This window comes from Dermochelys coriacea, chromosome 11 (assembly GCF_009764565.3).
Source record: "Dermochelys coriacea isolate rDerCor1 chromosome 11, rDerCor1.pri.v4, whole genome shotgun sequence".
Lineage (NCBI taxonomy): Eukaryota > Metazoa > Chordata > Testudines > Dermochelyidae > Dermochelys > Dermochelys coriacea.
In genome coordinates, this window is record NC_050078.2 from 5,343,298 (window position 1) to 5,358,983 (window position 15,686).

Below are 15,686 nucleotides of genomic sequence, written 5' to 3' on the forward strand. Positions count from 1 at the left end.
AATCAACACTAATGGCCCAGCAAGTTCTTCAGCCAGCTCTTTAAAAACTCTTGGATGTAAGTTTTCCAGACCTGGTAATTTAAAAATGTCTAATTTGAGTAGCTGCTGTTTAACATCCTTCTGAGAGACCCCTAAGATGAGACTATACCTTCTGTTTCTTCCCCAAATACAGAATAGAAATATTTATTGAATACTTCTGCCTTTTCTGCATTATTATTGATAATTCTACCCTTTCCACCCAGCTAGGATTCCTTTTGTTCCTAATATACTTAAAACTCCTTTTTATTGTCCTTAACTCTGCTGGCCATAAATATCTCATAGTGTCTCTTTGCTTCCCTTATAAGCTTTCTACAATTCCTAACTTCTGATTCATATTCCTTACTATTAATCTCTCCTTTCTTCCATTTCATTCATTCATATATATATATATTTGGGCTGACGAATGATTAAAAAAATTAATCACGATTAATCACACTGTTAAACAATAATAGAATACCATTTATATAAATATTTTTGGATGTTTTCCACATTTTCAAATATATTGATTTCAGCTACAAAATAGAATAAAAAGTGTACAGTGTGCACTTTATATTTATTTTTTATTATAAATATTTGCATTGTAAAAATAAAAAATAGCATTTTTCAATTCACTTAATACAAGTACTGTACTGCAATCACTTTATCATGAAAGTTGAACTTACAAATGTAGAGTTATGTACAAAAAATAACTGCATTCAAAAATAAAATAATGTAAAACTTTAGAGCCTACAAGTCCACTCAGTCCTACTTCTTGTTCAGCCAATCAAATTTGTTTACATTTGCAGGAGATAATGATGACCACTTCTTGTTTAAATTGTCACCTGAGAGTGAGAACAGGTGTTTGCATGGCACTGTTGTAGCTGGTGTTGCAAGATATTTATGTGACAAATGCGCTAAAGATTCTTATGTCCCTTCATGCTTCAGCCTCCGTTCCAGAGGACATGTGTTCATGCTGATGAGAGGTTCTGCTTGATACGATCCAAAGCAGTGCAGACCAATGCATGTTCATTTTCATCACCTGAGTCAGATGTCACCAGCAGAAGGTGATTTTCTTTTTTGGTGGTTTGGGTTCCGTAGTTTCCGCATCAGAGTGCTGCTCTTTTAAGGCTTCTGAAAGCATGTTCCACTCCCCGCCCCACTCAGATTTTGGAAAGCACCTCAGATTCTTAAATTTTGGGTTGAGTGCTGTAGCTATATTTAGAAATCTAACATTGGTACCTTCTTTGCGTTTTGTCAAATCTACAGTGAAAGTGTTCTTAAAATGAACATGTGCTGGGTCATCATCCGAGACTGCTATAGCATGAAATATATGGCAGAATGTGGATAAAACAGAGCAGGGGACATACAATTCTCCCCCAAGGAGTTCAGTCACAAATTTAATTAATGCATTATTTTTTTAACGAGTGTCATCAGCATGGAAGCATGTCCTCTGGAATGGTGACTGAAGCATGAAGGGGCATATGAATGTTCAGCATATCTGGCACATAAATACCTTGCAATGCCGGCTACAAAAGTGCTATGTGAACGTCTGTTCTCACTTTCACGTGACATTGTAAATAAGAAGCAGGCAGCATTATCTCCCGTAAATGCAAACAAACTTTTTTCTCTTTGTGATTAGCTGAACAAGAAATAGGATTGAGTGGACTTGTAGGCTCTAAAGTTTTACATTGTTTTATTTTTGAGTGCAGTTATGTAACAAAAACAAATCTACATTTGAAAATTGTGCTTTCATGATAAAGAGATTGCACTATGGTACTTGTATGAGGTGAACTGAAAAATACTATTTCTTTTATCATTTTTACAGTGCAAATGTTTGTAATCCAAATAATATAAAGTGAGCACTGTACACTTTGTATTCTGTGTTGTAATTGAAATCTATATATTTGAAAATGTAGAAAAAACATCCAAAATATTTAATAAATTTCAATTGGTATTCTATTGTTCAACAGTGTGATTAAAACTGCGATTAATCATGATTAATTTTGTTGAGTTAATCACATAAGTTAACTGTGATTAATCAACAGAACTAATATATGTATGACAGGTTTCAGAGTAGCAGCCGTGTTAGTCTGTATTCGCAAAAAGAAAAGGAGTACTTGTGGCACCTTAGAGACTAACAAATTTGTTAGTCTCTAAGGTGCCACAAGTACTCCTTTTCTTTTTAATATATGTATAAAATTTATAACCAATATGCCCTTCTTCCTTGATTGAGGGATTGTGGCTTTTGGGGCATCTAATAAGGTGTTCTTAAACAATTCCCAATTATCATTCACATTTTTCTGATTAAATTCTTCCTCCTGGCTGATCTGTTTAATAGTTTTCAGCTGTGAAATGTGAAATTGCCATTTTAAAGCACCAAGTGTATAACTGGTTTGGACTTTATTCTGTTTGCACAGAATGTCAATAGGATTATTTCCAGAGTAAGAATGGCAGGATCTGGGTCAGAGTGAAAATGGTTTTTAGAGAGGAAAGGGACACCTTGCTGCTTTTCATTTTCAAGAAGCACAGAAAATAGAGATGGATAAGACCTACTAGTCCTTGTCAGACTGCTGCCCAGTCCTGCTAAGTAGGGACCACGCGGACTAGCTATTGGTCCCACTGAAGTCAATGGGAGTTTTGCCGTTTACTTCAATGGGAGCAGAATTTGACCATTTGACTTTACTGGGGCTAGAATTTATTTCTTAGAAATTAATTGCAAAGGTTCTACATTCCTGGCACATTTTTACATACAGTTCTGCACTGTGGGTGACATTCCTCCCATGCAGAGGATCAACGAAAGGCTGATACACCACTTACGTCCTCTGAATTTGGCTGAAATAAGGTAGAGACCTTGCCTGCACAACGGTGAATTTCACCCTTGGTGAATTAAAACAAATATCTGCAGCACCCAATGTGGTGTTCAGTGATCCCTCAACGCTTGGAAAAGAAGCTCAGACTTTAAAGGCACAGGATCCATTATCATACCCACTACTGCTTGCTTCATTGCCTGACTGGGTAGAGAGGCCATAGTTACAAAGATGCTATGAATCAATCCTTGAAGAGGAAAGAATTCTTCCATGATTTATCTAGGTGGGATATGCATGTTGGCTGGACTCTTACAGTAATTGCTTAATTATGATTCTGCTCCCTTTGACAACAGCAAAAAAGGCTGAAGAGTGGAGATGGGAAATGCCATAAAACAGGGATTGGAACTTCCCAAAACTTCTCTGCAACTCAACTGTCTTGCTATAATGAGCTGAACCGAAACCCTGGGTCATATCTCACCACTTGATCTCTGCAGAACATCTCATCCTGAGCCAAACTTTGTGGCCTTTTGTTCTCTGTAGAGAACAGGAAAATTCTCCACACTCGCTTCAGATTCCAAAGTTGTTTTTATTGGCCTGTGCAGTTATTTTCTACCTTGGTGATGTTGACTCAACTTTTTGTTTCCCCCCAGCCAAAAAAATATGTTTTATGGTATTTAGAAATAGAAAAGAAAAATACCTGTTCATAAGGAAAAAATATATGTATGTAAAAAAGCTTGTTAGAAGTGTTGAAATTGAGGTCAAACAGAAAAGATCTATTACATTACCTATTCGTCTCCCTTCCCCCGCCCTCTGGCCAATAAAGAATTGTTCTCGCCAGGGATTTGTTCAGCATTGACTTGTCTTAAATAACGGGGCCTTTCTCCTCTTCCTTTTTGAGGCTATTACATATACTAATCAACCTTGCAGGTGGGCCATTTTTAGCCTTCTTTAAACGCTGCAACATTAGATTATTTCAATGATTAGCTGTTTGTCTAAAAAGATAGTTTAAGTGCTGTGAGATGCCCAGTGCAGGGCTAACCATGTATCAAGACATATGTAGGGTAGGTCACCAGTAAAAAGAGGAGACCGGGCAATTTAAAATCCCCCCCCCTTTTTAATCTGACAGTAAAATTGGGTTTTGGTATCCCTTTAACACACTGAACAGCAAACCCCTCTCCTAACGTTCAATGTTTTCCAAGGTAGTTCAAAGAGAATACCTTTCAGTTTTTAAATTGCCCCTTAGCGGATTGAAAGCTGCTGTTGTTTTCTGAAAGCGCTTGCCGTTTAAAACTGCTTTATATGAAAAAAATAAATAAATCCACAACCCCGGCTACTTCACTTTCCTTTTGATCTGTCCAGTGCTTTTCAAGTGAGTGGGAACACGCAGACAAATGCATGCTGAAGAAAATCTCATTTCAACCCTAAATGGTGCTTCAGAATTTCCAATTCATTCTGTTGCCATTTTTACAGGAATTGATAGCTGCCATTGTTATCAAAGCTGACAGGCCTCTAGTAGGTTACACAATCGGCTCGGTCTGCCTGAGCCTTTCATTATTCCCGAATGGCAGATTCTTATGACATCTCTCTTTTATAGGCATTGCTTATTTTTATTTCTCATTTGACATGGCTGCTCCACACTTCTACTGCTGGGGTGCTGAGATAAAACAACTCCTTTAAAGTTAAAGGAACAACAGCTCCGATCCACTCGGAATGTAGCTGTCTTTCTGTTCATTTAGAATCAAAGCTCTTTTCTGCTTGTAGAAATTAACAGTTGGGTAATTGCCCAACGCTGCTTAATGCGCGGCGGTTTATTCTGCTCCACCCCCGCTGCAACTGCATTTTCTGGTTGAACAACATAGGGGAGGATACAAATGTCTCTGTTACCGAAGTTAAAATGTGCTGTAAAAACAATATAACGCGGCATGGTTTTGTCCTGGTGCTGGAAAATAAAAGAACAAGTTTTCCTTTGAGTAGCTGTTTGCCTAAAAATATCCCACCCAACAGAGAGCTGGGCGGATCGGCAGGGGTGCTGGGGCTTTGAGCCCTGGGGTAACCGAGCCCAATCGTCAGCCTGAAAATAAAACTAGCCAACGTAGAAAAAAGTGGGATGAGCGGGGAGTCGCCAGGAGCCAAGCTGTGCAGCAACTTACAGGAGAGCTGCACAGACCCGATAAAATACCCAGAGACGGTTAAATATTTCACTGATTCCGAGTGGAGTTTATGCTGCAGGAAAAAATAATGAATTTTCCAACTTTTGAAAAATAATCCTTGGCACCTTCCAGCTGAAAAGTTCAGCTTGCTTTCTAACCTGTAGGGGACCAGTAAATAAAGTGGGAAAATGAGGCACAGGTGGGCTACTGAGGGAAACTCACCCCTGTGCTGAGGGCCACCTACCACAGTGGGGTCCAGGCCCTTCATTAGGACTTCTAGGTGCTATCATAATACAAATCAATAATAAATAATAATAATAGCCCTATGCAACAATTAAGTCTCAGAGGATTAAGCAGTGCATCAGCCTGATGTCAGCGCTCTGCACAGGAGTGAATTTCACCCTACAGGGTTTGCCTGAGGTCACACAGGACATTTGTGGCAGAGTGGGGAACAGACCACAGATCTCATCCCAAAGGCTCCTCTTCATGGCAGTTTTTCTCTGGAAAGCAGTGGAGAGGGGCAGAGCTCCCTTGCTTGTGCAGATCTATGTGGTGGGAAGGGTCCTCATTGTCCAAGCGAGTTAGCAGGATCCCTCATATTTCTGAAGCTGTAGTCGATGGTGCACGGTAGAGATGAAGCTGGGGAGAGTCCATATAGACAGGGAAGGAAACAAATATATCAAATAATTAACATACACACAGGCATGGAGGCCAGAGATACTTTTTTCTAGTGGGGCATGGAGGAGGAGAGGGGATGATATTCATACAGTCGCAGATTCCCAAGCCAGAACGGACATTGTCATCATCCAGTCCAACGTCCTGTACAACATAGGCCAGAGAATGTCCCCCAGATAATCCCTAACATGGATCTGTTAGAAAAACAGCCAGTCTTGATTTAAAAATTGCCCATGATGGAGAATCCACCATGACTCTGGGCAAATGGCTCCAATGGTTAATTACTAAAAAAGAAAAGGAGGACTTGTGGCACCTTAGCGACTAACAAATTTATTTGAGCATAAGCTTTCGTGAGCTACAGCTCACTTCATCGAATACATTCAGTGGAAAATACAGTGGGGAGATTTATATACACAGAGAACATGAAACAATGGGTGTTACCATACACACTGTAAGGAGAGTGATCACTTAAGATGAGCTATTACCAGCAGGAGGGCCCGGGGGTCGGGGGGGGAACCTTTTGTAGTGATAATCAAAGTGGGTCATTTCCAGCAGTTGACAAGAACGTCTGAGGAACAGTGGGGCGGGGGGGGGGGGAATAAACATGGGGAAATAGTTTTACTTTGTGTAGTGACCCATCCACTCCCAGTCTCTATTCAAGCCTAAGTTAATTGTATCCAGTTTACAAATTAATTCCAATTCAGCAGTCTCTCATTGGAGTCTGTTTTTGAAGTTTTTTTGTTGAAGAATTGCCACTTTTTGGTCTGCAATCGAGTGACCGGAGAGATTGAAGTGTTCTCTGACTGGTTTTTGAATGTTATAATTCTTGACGTCTGATTTGTGTCCATTTATTCTTTTACTGTCACTACTAAAAAAATTGCACCTTATTTCCAGTCTGAATTTGTCTAGCTTCAGTTTCTAGCCATTGGATCGTGTTAGGCCTTTCTCTGCTGGACTGACAAGCCCATTATTAAGTATTTGTTCCCCAGGTAGGTACTTACAGACTGTAATCAAGTCATCTTTTAAACTTTTATTTGACTCAAAGAGTTTCTAATCCTTTAAGCATTCTTGTTGCTCGTCTCTGATGTGAAGGGAGCCCACGGGGTGTTGCTTTGATAAGGAATTTTAAAATAAATATAGTTTAATTGCAGAAATGATTTGGAACCATCAAGGCGTGCCCATTGTAACTCTGCGGAACAGTGTGATCTTGCTACGCTTACACTGATCTCCATTTCATCCTCCCACATTCACTCACTCCATCTGTCTTTAATGAGCCTGTATACACTGTGGGGCAGGGGTTTGTTATGTTCACAGCATACACACTGAGAATTTACATAAAACCATAAAAACCCTTGCAGGAAGGTTGCAATGTTAACTCGACTTTGGGTCTTAGAATTCAGAACGATAACACACAAGAACCCCAAAACAGAGAGAGAAACAGAAAAAAACCCTAAAATAGACAGACATAACTCACTCCCATTTGCTCTAGGCCAGTGGTTCTCAACCAGGGGTCTGTGGCCCCCTGGGAGGGCTGCTAGTCAGTTTCAAAGGGCCGTGGGGCCGCATGGCTGAAGCTCGGTGCCGCAAGCCTCAGCACTCCCACAGGGCTGAAACTGGGAGTGGATCTGTGGGGAGTCCTGAGCCCCAGTGCTCCCCCACAGCTAAAATCCTGAGCCCGGCAACTCCATGGGGCTGAAGCTGGAGTTGCGGGGCTGAAGCCCAGAGGCCAGAGCCCTGGTGCACTCGTGGGTCTAAAGCTCAGAGCCCCAGTGCCTCTGCAGGGCTGAAGCCCCGAGCTTCTCCCCAAGCCCAGTACCCCACGGGGCAGAAGTCCCAAGCCTGCTCCACACCCAGTGTCTGAAGCCAGGAGCCCCAAGGCTCGCCTCCCTGGGGGGCCCTGGAGTTTTTATAGCTTGTTGGGGGGGCCTCACAAAGAAAAAGGTTGAGAACCCCTGCACTAGGCTGTCTGTCTGCAAACTAAGTGCTGCTAGGCCCAGGTTACATGCTTCCCTTCAGAGCCCCCGGCGTGCAATCAGGACAAGGAAAGCCCCCTGAAATTTAAGTGACAGCTTCCAGTTTTTACACAGCTCTCAATATACCACAGGTTCCATCTTTGAGACAGGCATGGTCATTTACTCTGTGTCTGCACAGCTGTTAGAGACTGATCCATGGGCAGTTAGGCCCACTGGTCAGAGCAAGAGTCCGGCCTAGTGGTTGCAGCAGGATCCAGGAAGCAGATCCAGTCCCAGGGTCAGGGCCGGAGTCGGAACTAGTAACTATGCCAGGAATCAGAGCCGGAACTGGGCACGAAGAGCCAAGCCAAGGAGCACGAGAATCAGAACCAGAGACAAGAACCTGGGTAAGGAAGCCAGAACCAGGAGCAAGCTGAGGTAGCAGGGATGGCGCAAAAGCAAGGCTGGGGAACCAGGCAGGAGCAGGACTAGGGGCAGGGCTGGAGCAGGATGGGAAGGAAGCTAGAGCAGCAGGCACAGGGAGTATTGAAGCTGCAGGAATGCGTTGAGCAGCTGGAGTGGAGCTGCAGCTGCCCGCTGGGCTAAAAGCCAGCCAGCTGCCCTTCCTGACCAGTCAGATGGTGCAGGCAGTCACGCCGCAGGCCAGCTGCACTTGTTGGGTGGCCAGGGGACTGACTCTGCTGAGCCCCGACTACAGCCCCTGGCACGATGGGGCCTTGAACTGGCTGGCTTCTAGGCGCTGCTGCAAGCGCAAAGTGAAATGCCCCGACGTCTGTTCGACCCCAGCACATTTGGACGCTGTCACCTAAATAACGATAATCCATAATAAAACAATCCATGAACAAAATGTGGTTTAATACAATTAAATTAACCAGAAATTCAGGACCTTGTTTTATTTTTAATCACCTGTTCGTTACCCTCCCTTCTCCTCTGCCCGCTCTGCAGCAGGACGACAAGTTTAAAGAGTCCCAGTGGGAGCAGTGTTACTGCAGGACCGTTTATGGAAAGGCCAGGCTAACATCACTGATTTCCGACTGCAGCCTCTCCTCTCCTACCAAAGGGAAAAGCTCCATTTTCTCTGCTAATGATGTGGCAAGACGCCAGCTTTTGGGAGGTAAAGCAAATCCCTCTTAAAGCTTATTTCCATGAACTGACTGTAAATGACTCAGAGCTTAATCTTGAAGTCATTTGGCGGTGCTGCTTAAAGGGAGGAAGTCTTTAAAATTAGACCTCCGATCTTCCCAGGGACTAGTAAACCAGAGGAAAGCTTTTATGGGGGAGGTTACTTAGATTAGCATGCAAACATCGTTCCAAGGGTATGACTGTATCAGGGGTTTGGGATAAGAAGACACACCACCTGCTGATCACATATTGTCCTTCCTCTTTCTTCACCTGATCCCCGCCTCATCCAGCATGATGTCACTATTCATTGTCTTATCTATCTAATTTTTGACCTCATAATAGTACAGCTGGCCTATAAGTGGAACCTTTTATTTGCCCCCTGATGTTCTGTGGTTCAGACAAATGCTAAATGTGTCTGAACTATCCTTGGTTTAGGTTTTTCCAAACCAAACCTCAGCCTTCTTTGACCCCTCCCTTCTCCTTGATCTCCTGGTGCTCCTTTCCCTGCTTCCTCTCCGGCCATGACCCACTGACTCCGTAGGACTTAAAAATTGTATTTAGGTGGTACCGAAACCCACTGAGGTTAACTAGATTTCCATTAAATCTGCAAGCCACCAGTCCAAGTGCAAATCCTGTCCTCCCTCCATATCTCCATTAGTAGATCTTTCTCTAATTACTCCAAATATTTATGTCAGGGGAACATAGGACTGGAAAGGATCCCCTGGGTCACTGAGTCCAGTCCCTTGCTATCTCAGGCAACCCCCTCATATAATCCCTTTCATAAATGTATCAACTTTCATTGTAAAACTAACTAGGCTGTTTGCCCCCAGTGCACCTACGGGAAAGCTGTTCCAGAACCTCACTCTAATGCTTAGAATCCTTGAAGTCTCATGGCTACATCTAGGTTATGCAGTACAGTCATCTTCTCACCATTTCCTCCAATTAATAAATACTAGATGAAAACATGTTGCATTCATCCACCCATCCGGGTACAGTCTGAGCATTCAAAGATCACATTGATGCCTGTAGGAGCCTGAAACCTCCACCAGGTTTGCTTCCTTCATATTTTCAGCCTTGCCTGCAGCCCATGTTACTATGGCTTTTTGATCTCATAATCACATGGTTAAAAGAGATGCACTTTCCTTGATGCGCAGAATCCAAGGTGGACATGTGAACGCAGACAGGTCTCTTCTCAGTCCTGGATGGGTTGCTTGCTTTGGGTCAGTGAGGTAACATTATTTAAGCTTCTTTTGGATAATGTTAGACAAAGAGAGGATGTGGTTTTGGAATATGCTAAATTACATTCTTTAGCGGCGCTACTGTGTCTGCAGATTACAGATATTAATGCCTTTGTAGCTGCTGCCTTCAAAGTGGTGAAAAAAGAGCCAGCTCAGCATATCTACAAGTCATTTGCATTTTGTGTTATCTTCACACAATTATGTGTTCGACGAGAGAATGCTTTTTCCTTCTCTTTTTTCTTCTTCTCAAAGCTCCCTGAATTACTTTCAGTTCAGGTTGACTAGCCATCTTATTCTAGGTAATGAAAGTCAGATGGGAAATGGTGAAACTGAGTCTGAAGTCAAGCAGCCCCTTAAGCTGAAATGCCAAATACAAACCACACTGGTGGTTCATTCATAGATTCATAGATACTAAGGTCAGAAGGGACCATTCTGATCATCTAGTCCGACCTCCTGCACAGCGCAGGCCACAGAATCTCACCCACCTACTCCTATGAAAAACCTCACCCATGTCTGAGCTATTGAAGTCCTCAAATCATGGTTCAAAACTTCAAGGAGCAGAGAAGCCTCCCTCAAGTCAACCATGCCCCATGCTACAGAGGAAGGCGAAAAACCTCTACTGCCTCTCCAATCTGCCCTGGAGGAAAATTCCTTCCCGACCCCAAATATGGCGATCAGCTAAACCCTGAGCATATGGGCAAGATTCACCAGCCAGATACCCAGGAAAGAATTTTCTATAGTAACTCAGATCCCATCCATCTAATATCCCATCTCAGGGGATTTGGCCTATTTACCCTGAATATTTAAAGATCAATTACTTACCAAAATCCCATTATCCCATCATACCATCTCCTCCATAAACTTATCGAGTAGAATCTTAAAACCAGATAGATCTTTTGCCCCCACTGCTTCCCTTGGAAGGCTATTCCAAAACTTCACTCCTCTGATGGTTAAAAACCTTCGTCTGATTTCAAGTCTAAACTTCCTGGTGGCCAGTTTATACCCATTTGTTCTTGTGTCCACATTGGTGCTGAGCTTAAATAATTCCTCTCCCTCTCCTGTATTTATCCCTCTGATATATTTATAGAGAGCAATCATATCTCCCCTCAACCTTCTTTTAGTTAGGCTAAACAAGCCAAGCTCCTTAAGTCTCCTTTCATAAGACAAGTTTTCCATTCCTCGGATAATCCTAGTAGCCCTTCTCTGTACCTGCTCCAATTTGAATTCATCCTTTTTAAACATGGGAGACCAGAACTGCACACAGTATTCTAGGTGAGGTCTCACCAGTGCCTTGTATAACAGTACTAAAACCTCCTTATCCCTACTGGAATTGCCTCTCCTGATGCATCCCAAAACCGCATTAGCTTTTTTCACAGCCATATCACATTGGCAGCTCATAGTCATCCTATGATCAACCAATACTCCAAGGTCCTTTTCCTCTTCCGTTACTTCTAATTGATGCGTCCCCAACTTATAGCTAAAATTCTTGTTATTAATCCCTAAATGCATAACCTTACACTTCTCACTATTAAATTTCATCCTATTACTATTACTCCAGTTTACAAGGTAATCCAGATCCTCCTGTATAATATCCCGATCCTTCTCTGAATTGGCAATACCTCCCAGCTTTGTATCATCTGCAAACTTTATTAGCACACTCCCACTTTTTGTGCCAAGGTCAGTAATAAAAAGATTAAATAAGATTGGTCCCAAAACCGATCCCTGAGGAACTCCACTGGTAACCTCCCTCCAACCTGACAGTTCGCCTTTCAGTAGGACCCGTTGCAGTCTCCCCATTAACCAATTCCTTATCCACCTTTTGATGTTCATATTGATCCCCATCTTCTCCAATTTAACTAATAATTCCCCATGTGGCACGGTATCAAATGCCTTACTGAAATCTAGGTAAATTAGATCCACTGCATTTCCTTTATCTAAAAAATCTGTTACTTTTTCAAAAAAGGAGATTAGGTTGGTTTGGCACGATCTACCTTTTGTAAAACCATGTTGTATTTTGTCCCATTTACCATTGACTTCAATGTCCTTAACTTATTTCTCCTTCAAAATTTTTTCCAGGACCTTGCATACTACAGATGTCAAACTAACTGGCCTGTAGTTACCCGGATCACTTTTTTTTCCTTTCTTAAAAATAGGAACTATATTAGCAATTCTCCAATCATTCGGTACTATTCCTGAGTTTACAGATTCATTAAAAATTCTTACTAATGGGCTTGCAATTTCAGGTGCCAATTCCTTTAATATTCTTGGATGAAGATTATCTGGGCCCCCCGATTTAGTCCCATTAAGCTGTTTCAGTTTCGCTTCTACCTCTGATATGGTAATATCTACCTCTATATCCTCCTTCCCATTTGTCATGCTACCATTATCCCCAAGATCCTCTTTAGCCTTATTAAAGACTGAGGCAAAGTATTTGTTTAGATATTGGGCCATGCCTAGATTATCTTTAACCTCCACTCCATCCTCAGTGTTAAGCAGCCCCACTTCTTCCTTCTTAGTTTTCTTCTTATTTATATGGCTATAGAACCTTTTACTATTGGTTTTAATTCCCTTTGCAAGGTCCAACTCTACTCGACTTTTAGCCTGTCTCACTTGATCCCTACATGTTCTGACCTCAATTAGGTAGCTTTCCTTGCTGATCCCTCCCATCTTCCACTCCCTGTATGCTTTCTGCTTCTTCTTAATCACCTCTCTAAGATGCTTGCTCATCCAGCTTGGTCTACAACTCCTTCCTATGAATTTTTTCCCCTTTCTTGGGATACAGGCTTCCGATAGCTTCTGCAGTTTTGATTTAAAGTAATCCCAGGCCTCCTCTACCTTTAGATCCATAAGTTCTTCAGTCCAATCCACTTCCCTAACTAATTTCCTTAATTTTTGAAAGTCAGCCCTTTTGAAATCAAAAACCCTAGTTGCAGATTTATTTTTGTTAATCCTTCCATTTAGTTTGAACTGAATTAGCTCATGATCACTTGAGCCAAGATTGTCCCCTACAACCATTTCTTCTATGAGGTCCTCGCTACTCACCAAAATTAAATCTAAAATGGCATCCTCTCTAGTCGGTTCAGCAACTACTTGATGAAGGAATCCATCAGCTATCGCACCTAGGAAAATCTGAGCCCTATTATTATTACTAGCACTGGTCCTCCAGTCTATATCTGGGAAGTTAAAGTCTCCCATGATCACGCAGTTTCCATTAGTATTTACTTTATTAAAGACATTAAAAAGGGCTCTATCCATATCCAAATTAGATCCCGGAGGTCTATAGCACACCCCAAGCACTATCGTAGGAGAGGCTTTACTAGTTTTCTTCCCCAATGTAATTTTTGCCCAGACGGACTCTGTCTTATCCATTGCATCGCTTCTTATTTCTTTACATTCTACCTCATCATTGATGTACAATGCTACTCCACCACCTTTACCTTTGTTTCTGTCTTTCCTAAAGAGCACATACCCTTCAATACCTGTAGTCCAGTCATGACTACTATTCCACCATGTTTCTGTTATGTTTCTGTTATTCACCTCTGCTAGGGAAAGAGAGAGGCAGATGATTCCTGCTGAACACCCTGGGAAGGAATGAAAGAAGATAATTAAGGCTCATATTAACACTGGAGAGAGGAGAGCTAATGAAACACAAGGAGAACCGTGTTTCTGATGTGCCAGAACTAGATCAAATTTTAGGAGATACCTCACATGAATTTCAGAGTTGTTTTTTTGTTCTGTCTCTTTCCCAAAATGAAAAGTTCAGCCAGCCAGGATTATAAGTGATGGAACAATACAATGGAATTTTAGTTAGAGCATTTTGCATACAAATGGTGGGTTCTAGTGCGTCCTGATACAAGCCACGGCAGCTGGCTGGGAGATGCACTGTTAGGGATGAGTTTGCGACTTGTTTTAACCCCACGGAAGCCCCTTCTGCTGGAATCCAGATTGGACGGTGTGAAGGGCTGGTCGGGGGGCAGCTCTCCACCCCCAACGCAGCATGATCTTCAGTAACTTGTGCAGGTTCTCCTGTGTCAAGCAATGCTTCTTCCCCCAGGCTGGTTCTGGGAATCAGGGATTTGCAGAAGCCTCCCGCAGCATTGCTTTTGTGAGAGGGGGCAGCCAAAGTGCAGCAGGGAGGCAGCTTTAGGTGAGGGTGCAGAGGCAAGGGAAGTCAGTGCAGCTCAAGGAGGATTTATGGAGCTATTCTTTTCTGTGTAGGTTCTTGTACCACACTCATTACCGTGGTAGCTGATTAGCATGCAAATATTGTCATGCATTAAGCAAGGTGACAAACCCTCTGTCATGTGTTTGTCCTCTCATCTTCTCCCCCAGGGGACAAGTGCATGTATGTTTATGACAAACAAGGCAAGGTCCAAGAAATGTGCCTTGCACTTGGAGGAGAAGGAGGTGAGGCCTCTGATGGCCCTTGCTTCCTGGGTGTGTTTATTCCACAGTCTCAGCCACCAAGAAAGCGCTGTCTCCCGAACAGACGAGTGTTACCCTTATTGTAGAATTCCATTGTGCCGGAGGAGACAAGTGGCCCACTACAGTCTTCACCCCACAGTGTCTGTGCATCTTTTAGCTATCCTGGGCCCAGTACTTGGAGCGCCTTGAAGATAAAGACCAAGACATTGAACTCGATTTGATATGCTGCGGGAAGCCAGGGTAGGGAGCAGAGGGCAGCTGTGATGTGTTCATGGTAGCCAGTGTTACTGAGGAGATGCACTGAAGAATTCTGTACTAGTTGAAGATTCCTAAGCACTAAAGGTGTCATGCCCTGGTATTTCCCATTGGTGTAGCCTAGACAAGGGGTGACAAAGGCATGAATAACTGAGGCCAGGTCATGGCCTGCCAGGAGTTAGGGGGCAGTTCACCAGCCTCTTTTGTAAGGCTTTGGGGAAATCCTCTACACAATGGAAGAATGAAGAGGAAATGTCGTTTCCATTCCCCTGTGGGGCTATAGCTTGGGTCCTGCATCTCACGAGTCTTTATGGAGGTAAGTCGCAAACAGCAGTTCAGAGATGTGTGTGCGCGGGCGGGGGGGGGAAGGGGTGGAGGAGGGGGGAATAAAAGAAATGTGTTCATAGGATATATGAAAAGTGATGGAGAGGTGTCCTAGTTCTCAGATGTGCCAGTTCTTGAGCAGTTCACCCCCCCAACCCTTCCCCGCTGCCTTCAGGATGGCTGGAGCTACAGAGGAGAAATTGTTCAAAGAAGATGGAGCTCGTCTGTTCTCAGTGGTGGCAGATGACAGAACAAGGAACAACGATCTCAAGTTGGGGGAGGGAGTGGGGGAGGGCCAGTGCGGGAGGTCTAGGTTGGATATTAGGAAACACTATTTCACGAGGAGAGTGGTGAAGCACTGGAATGGGTTCCCTAGGGAGGTGGTGGAATCTCCTTCCTTAGAGGTTTTTAAGACCCGGCTTGACAAAGCCCTGGCTGGGATGTTTTAGTTGGGGTTGGTCCTGCTTTGAGCAGGGGATTGGACTAGATGACCTCCTGAGGTCCCTTCCAACCCTGATAGTCTATGATTCAAACAGACAGTGACCAGATCACATGAAAGGACAGAAGGAGACACGTGCTAGCTGAGCGGAGAGAGAAAGAGTCTGTGGGATGGGCTGGAGCAGATCCATGGGGAAGGGTTTGCAGAACAGGTCTAGGAAGCCAGCAAATGAATAAGGAGCAATGGGGCTGCTCTGCATG